Source organism: Strigops habroptila, chromosome 12 (assembly GCF_004027225.2).
Source record: "Strigops habroptila isolate Jane chromosome 12, bStrHab1.2.pri, whole genome shotgun sequence".
NCBI classification, from domain to species: domain Eukaryota; kingdom Metazoa; phylum Chordata; class Aves; order Psittaciformes; family Psittacidae; genus Strigops; species Strigops habroptila.
The window spans coordinates 10,161,642-10,169,071 of record NC_044288.2 but is presented as its reverse complement, the minus strand read 5'-3'; positions in this window follow the sequence as shown (position 1 = coordinate 10,169,071).

The following is a 7,430-nucleotide window of genomic DNA, read 5'->3' as shown; positions in this document are numbered from 1 at the left end:
GTGTCTTGTTTTGGTCTTATGTCGTAACAGTTCTTTAAGAGGAATTAATTCAGGTTTCTAAGATGTTAATAACCACTTCTGACAAAATGGCCTGTATTTCACTGCGGTGACCCCATACACTAGGATCTGTGGGTGGAATAAGATTTATTCTGCTTGGATTTAATTAAACTTGGGGTTTAGTACATATTGTGTGACTGAGAGGCATTGCTGTACTTCAGTCTTGGTTGAATGAATATTTCAGCAACATAGTTGGCATTGGAGCTGGGAAGGATCTTTGAGCTTTCTCATTTATCCTAATGCCAGATCAAGATTACTGCATTAATATTCCTGTATTCAGTGTTCAGGTGCTGTCTGATGTGCCAAAGATGACCTATGGCATTCACTGGAATACACCACTTGCATGCCTGTGAGCTTTATTGTATTCTAATAATGACTTGAATGACAAAGAGAACATTTGGCATCCACTCATTTATAAATAAGGTTGGAAAATGATGGTGGTGGTCTCTAATCCCAGTGAATTCACAGGTCTGCTTGAAGTCGAATTGTTCTGTTTGTACTGACAGAGTAGCTGGTGGTTACCAACCAAAGTCCAGTATTGACTACAACATGCTCTGATTTGGTGTAGGTGATGTAATTGTTAATTATGGATGTAGGAGTTACATTAAAACCAGCCTCATCAACTGGCTGTCAGTGGGGAAATGTAACTTATTTGCACTTAGATAAGCCACTCTTTGCACTAGTATCTCAGTGTGGAACGAAATGTTTTCTGTTTTGAAATGTGAGTGCTATAAATGTTTAAAAGCCTAATTTATATAATAAACTGCAGAAGAAAAGCAAAAGATGGAAGTGGTGTTAAACATATTCTTACCATGGTGTGTGTTGTTATGTTATCCCATTATGTTTTGAACAGGTAGTTCTTGCCAGATTATCAATCCCAGGAGAAAAGCGTGCATGGTCTAGTACATGGTCTACTAGTGAGTTTGGGTTCTTCAGCTGGGTCTGATAATAATTCAGCCTCTTCTTTGCCAGCGTTTCTGTTCGCGTGTGTGTGGAAGCAAATCCTCTGCTTGGAAAACTCTTTGAACATGGTAAAAATTGATGTTTCCTGCAATTTTAAAATGCAATGGAAGGATCTGATCTGACAAGCAAATGGTGCTGCCTCAGGATCCAGCTGCCCTCTGGGATCTGCAGTGTGTGGAGTGGGCATTGCCACTGAGTTTAAGCGCTTATCAAACTGAGTCTACTCAATGCTGTTGGACATAGCCCATGGGAAAGAGCATTAACCTACTGTGGTAGAGAACTGCTTTAAATCCTAACTAGAGCTTCTTCATTTACATTTTTCAAATGATTTCTTAGTTGCCTGCTTTTGAACTAGAATTAGCAATGTGTTCGGTGAGCAGTTGTGGTAAAATACTGATTAAAAGAACATATCCCTTGTTTTTCTCATGGCCCTATTCCTTATGGCATGTCTCCCATCACAGTGAGAAATTGATAATATTTTAGAGCCTTTGATGCTTTTCTTTCTAGGACCTCAAAGTTTTCTACCTGCTAATCCTGCCTAAGCATCCTTGTGAGGCAGAGGGCTCTTAACCTGTGAGGAGGGTGAGGTCTGGAGGGTTTAGGTCACTCTTGGTCACTGCCTGAATAAGAGGAGCTCTTACAGTAACCACCAGCAACATGGAATGAAGCAATGCCTCCCTTTACCTGGGACCGTGTCCTACAGTGATGACAGGAACCTTCATCACATGCAAGCTACTGAAGGTACTGCACAAACCATGTGTAAATCAGTGGTATTTTGGGTCACCTCCTCTGCATTCTTAGCAAAAAAGCTGCTCTAAGTGTGTACCATTCACTGTCAGCTGTGTTGCACCCAACTATGACAATATTTAGTAGATAACAAGTTAAAAGAGCAACACAAAAACTTGCAATGTGTGGAGTGGGTGCAAAGCTTGGATCTACTTGTAATTTCTGATTCTCTTTCCTAAAATTGCAATGTAAATAAATGCTATCCTGCTAAAAGGAGGATTTAAAGGCATGTATTTAGTATTGGGGCTAAATGCATCATTTTGCCAAAGGCAAATAAGAATTTACATTGTCTGGTTAGATTTTTAGCTGGAGCAAACCCCTGGCAGTAGGTTGTGGTGGAGATAGATGAGCTATTGAGGATGTGATCTTAGCAATTTGATGATACTTTAGTACCTGAACCTAGGAGTAGACACAGCAGCTTTGTGGACATGGGGTGCACTGTGACAAGCTGCTGCCTGGGCAGGGGTGGGATGATGCTTGCAGAGCTATGTGCAGAGTGAGAAGCTGAGCTAAGGCAGGTGCCCTGTTGAGAGGATCTGGAGTAGCTCAGGTTCTGTAGCACAGGGTTTCTGAGTGAAGGAACCTGCTCCCCAGTGAGAATGTGGCTCTTAGGAGGAAGGTTGGAATTTGGTTTAAGTTAAAATCTTTGTTAGAGGTTTGAAACCTAAAAGCTTTGCTGGCAGCAGGAAATGGGGCAGTGAGCAGGCTGGAGAGGGGTCAGTGCTGGGGACCATGGTTGGGGGCTGCCCTGTGGGTTGTGTGAGCATCTCTAGGAAATACTTGACCAAGTTCCTTGCTATATGGTGGAAGAAGGGAAGCATTAACTGCGTTGAAAGATGTTCTGTTGCCAGCAAGGGAGAACAATGGCAAACAGGGCTCCCAATGCTGCCGTGCAACAGCTTGTTTGTGGGCTGACCCCAGGGCTGGTATTGGGAAACACTGCTGCTTCTGAAAGCAAAGGGGAGAGAAAGAAACTAGTGATAGGAGCTGTATTTCAATCACTCTGTGCATGCTCTGGTCATGCTGGCGTTTGTCAGGTTATGTGGAAATCCATCCTGTACCCTACAGTTAAGCTGGGCTTTGCTAAGCCACTGGAAAGTGCTGGTCCTGGGTGGACCTTTCCCCAAGGACAAAGCTGAGGTCACTTGTTCAATGCACTTCTAACCAGAGATAAGCAGGAGCTGCAAACCTTAAACCCATATTTTAAGCTCTTTTGTACCTGTTGGCACTTGGAGCTGCATTTTGAGCCTAAGCTGTTGGTTCCAGCCCCAGTGCCCAAATGCCGTTTCCTCGCTGCTCTCTCTGCAGGATTTTGGTTTAGGTTCAAATCAGTTGGAACTGTGAAAGACTCCTGTATGTGCCACTTAACTCTTCTATTCCTTGCTCTGTAAGTGTCTGTATGCAATATGCAATATGTAAATATATACGTATACATATATAGACACAAGGCTTAAAATAAATCTGTTCAAAATACTGTTACTAAGAGGCATTAACATGAAATTGCAGAGGACATTGAGTGAAAGTCTGTGCTCACAGGGGGTTTTAAAGGCTAAAAAAGACTCAGAAGGAGTTTGCAGTCGAGCAAATGAAAAGCTTTTGCTTTACTGGTGAATAAGTAATTACAGGAGACACTGTGGGGGAAATGCAGATGTGCAGCTACAGCAGGGAGAGCAGCTGGAGCTCTGGGTGCTGCCTGTGGAGCCGGGTTTAGGCAGAGCAGGAGGAGGCAGAGCTAATAATACAGTTTGCCTTTATACAGTTTGCCTTTTTTTAGAGCTTGTGCTTTGTTCCTGGCACCAGAGTCACTTGTAGCATTGGTGTGAAGCAGTTTGGGTGTTCCTACCAAATGAGATGTTTACTCTGGTGTCTTTTAGGAAGCGTGTCCCATCCGCTTGCTCCTACTCACTGCTCTGTTTGTGACTCTTCAGCTGGTTCTGAAGAGCTCCAGAAGAAGCTTATGTTGATTTGACATTTGTGCCTCAAAATTTGTCTGTCTTCTTTTTGATATATATTATTTTTTTAGCCCCCCTCTGTTCCTCCTACCTGCTATTACCACTCTATAATATCCTTTCATTTCCTCATCTGTAATTGGAATTGCCTCCTAAGGTTAAAAACCAACATGACTCTTTCCCCCTCTGGCTTTTCTGGGGAGAGCTTTTCCTCAACAGTTTGATGTTTAAAATCCTGGGGAAGAAATTCATCATGGGGCCTTCTATCAAAGAAGAAATTCTGCTTGTGTTTCCAGAGCCACTGTCAGGATGCAAGAGAGAGTCAGTAAAAGATTTACTTGTGGTGGTTGCCATTATTATTTGGGGAGCAATGAGGAAAACCAGGGACGCTCCAGACACTGTGGTTAGTTGGAGTTCACAGCGCTGCCACAGGCCTGACTGCAGCAGAGAATGTGTAACAGATCCCCATGCATGTGACTGGGATGGAGTCTATTTATGTCTCCATAAACATGAAATTATGAAATACACGCCATGGAGATGGTGCTGCTGAAGTCCTGGTCTGACCTGCTCAGCTGTCAGTGGACTTGCACCTCTCTGGGAGCACACAGTGGATTTGAACTCACTGCAGGACATCGTGCTGCTGAGAGATGTTTATTGAAAGGGAAGTAGGTCAAGTAATAAAGCAAAGAATCCACCCAGTTCGTTACCAGGTAAGAGGGGAATGTGTAATAAAATCTTACCTTGTGGACATAAGAGCACTTCACAGAAAGAAATCACAAAAAAGTAGTGTTTTCTTTTGTACAGTCCAGATTTGAAATAAATTCTTCTTAAAACAGATGTGACTGAGACCTGGACCCCTTCTGCAAAAATAATAATAAAAGGGTGAAATAATAAGATATTATTATAATAATAATAAGATTGTGAAAGAAGGACAAGAAGATGTGGGAGAAATGGGTTATGGGGTTGTGTATTCTTTGCTTTTGCACTCATTAGGTGGTACTGATGGTGACCAGCATGGTACAAGGCTGTGGAGGGGAAGGAACTGGTCCTGCTGCAAGTTCTCTGCTGGTGTCTGCCTTGGCCAAGCCCTCTCCTGCTGCTGCTCCTCTCCAGGAGATGTGTCCCTCCTGCATCACCGGGACTGTCCTGGGCACCTCTGCATCATCTCCTGTGCTGAGCCTGTATCCCAAGTCCAAAGGTCAGTGATGTTCCCTGCGCCAGATGCTGGATTCCTCCCCCAGGTCCACCCTAGCACAGCATCTCCTCCTGCAGCATCCATGCTGGGTGTAGCTTGCTGCTGTAGGCAGGCTCAGGGAGTCTCCTTGGGATCCAGAGCCCATTGCCAGAGGGGATGAGTGGCAGGGAGTGGGCTGTGTGCTGGCAGGAGCTTTGTTGGGACAAGCAGCAGCCTGCCTGTGCAGGCAGGTGAGTGGAAAACCAGAGCCTGTGCTGGGGACTGGGGGGAAAAGTCATACAAGGAAGGAAAGTGAAAACATGGAGGGGGAAAAAGACCCGTGAGATCTTGGATTAATGTAATTCCTGGTTTCCTCATTTCAAAGAGACGACCCAGCTCCGGCCTCATTGCAGCATGTGCCTCAGCAGACCCTCCATTCACACACAACATCCCCAAACCTTCGTCTTTCTCCTGTGTACTGTAGCTTATAGGGCACACATTGCAGCCCTGCGACTGCTCCCTTTAGCCTCTATTTCTGTATCTCCCTAGGGAATAATCTGCTCCCAGCCCTGGTCTTTGGGAAGTTTGTGCTAAGACTAAAAGATAAGGTGAAGTGGAAGGAGCAGCATCCCCCTGCAAGCTTTCTGCAGTGCCGGAAAGGTCCTTGGTGGAGAGCTATGTCTGTCAAGGAGATTTCAGTCCAGGCTGCCATGCTGCTGCTGCTCAAGAGCCAAAGAAAACCCCCAAGCCCCAAATTCAGCTCATTCCCCCATGAAAATAGAGCTGTGCCCATATTGCATGGCTCATGGTTTTCAAGTGATGTTCCTTTCTTTGCCTTTTCCTGTTAATGTCAAGGCTGCTCTGTGCCTTGTGCAATCCTCCTGCCCTTGGGATGAATCTCAACCCAAGGGAACCACGGCAGGAGTTTGCTGGAGCGCCCTGCCTGAGCTTGCAGCTCCCTCCGGCTCCAGTTGGCACTCCAGGATATTAGAGCTGTGATTTATGTCCCACGAGGAAGCGCAGCATCATGTACTTAGGATAAGGTGCTGAGCACCATTTAGTCTTGACAACTGTGGGATTTAGGTGAAATAGTGCATCCAAACTCCTTAGTTTGTTCTGCTTTATTGATACTTATTCAGTAGCAGTTGTACACAAGGAGAATTAATGAGGTCTGGATACATAAGAAAAGCAGGATCAAGCCTTTCATTTTGCACCTTTAAACTCTAAAGGCTATTTTTAACTCATGCATCTCTCACATTGCTTCTGGTGCTGCATTTGCTGGGCAGGGGTCGTGTATCTCTGGTTGGCAGAGGGGAGTCTAGCTCCAAAAGAGCTCCTTGTGACTTGGATTCAAGCAGATACATTTACAATCTGTGTAAGAGCTTCAATGAAGTGGATAATTTGGATGGTGGCCTCTTTTCCCCCATGAATTCTACCAGATGAGGTATGTCTCTGTAATGAGCCGTTGTGTTTCTGCTGGGTTTTGGAGACTTGGTATTTGCAGGTATTTCAGCACTAGCATTTAGATCCTTGTCTTTCCTTACAAGTTGATGTATTTGTATTTAAGCAGCAGACAGGCTGTCAGTAAGACGTTCCTGCGACTGCTCTTCATAAAAGGTGATTACAAAAGCAAACAGAACGATCACTCTAGGTTCACGGTTGGGAAGCTGGAACAAAATGAGGCTTAAACAGCAATGAGTCAATGCAGCAATGAAGCGCCTATTTAGTGGTAAATAGCGGCTGGCTGCCATTCCCTGCTTCCAAGCCCGTGTGCCCTGGAGGGGCTTGGAAAGGGGTGATGCAAACTGATGAGTCACAGTTTAGAACAATGGTTTCTTCATGCGAAATGACTCAGGATAAAAGAAAAACCAGGTTTTTCAAGAAGCTGAAATTAAGAAAAGGAATAAAACAAAAGGACGTCTTTTAACCCTGTGGTGAAAGTATTAAATCTTCTTTCTAAAGAGTGAGGCAGTGGTTGTGGTGGATCCCTGAGACCAGTGGGTTAGACTGTGCTCAGTTGCAGTGAGCTTTCCTCTTTCAGCATGTGCCTGCAGATAACCAGGGCAACAGAAGATGAATGCCATGTGTATGAGCATTAAATGTGATGTACGTAACAGTGTCTCATAACATTGAATTGCAGTTATTTCTCTGCATCATGTTCCCTACGCTCTCATCTTTGTCCAGTTTAACATAGAAGGTTGGTTCCACTGAGAGATGAGCAGCGTGTTTGTGACCTCGACAGTCAGTCCCCTCTGCTCCCAGCCTGGCCTCCCGTGGCTGCTGCAGCCCCTTTTAGAATCCCAGCCTGGTTTGGGTTGGAAGGGACCTTAAAGCTCATCCAGCTCCAACCCCCTGCCACGGGCAGGGACACCTTCCACTAGAGCAGGTTGCTCCAAGCCCCTGTGTCCAACCTGGCCTTGAACACTGCCAGGGATGGGGCAGCCACAGCTTCTCTGGGCACCCTGTGCCAGCGCCTCAGCACCCTCACAGGGAAGAGCTTC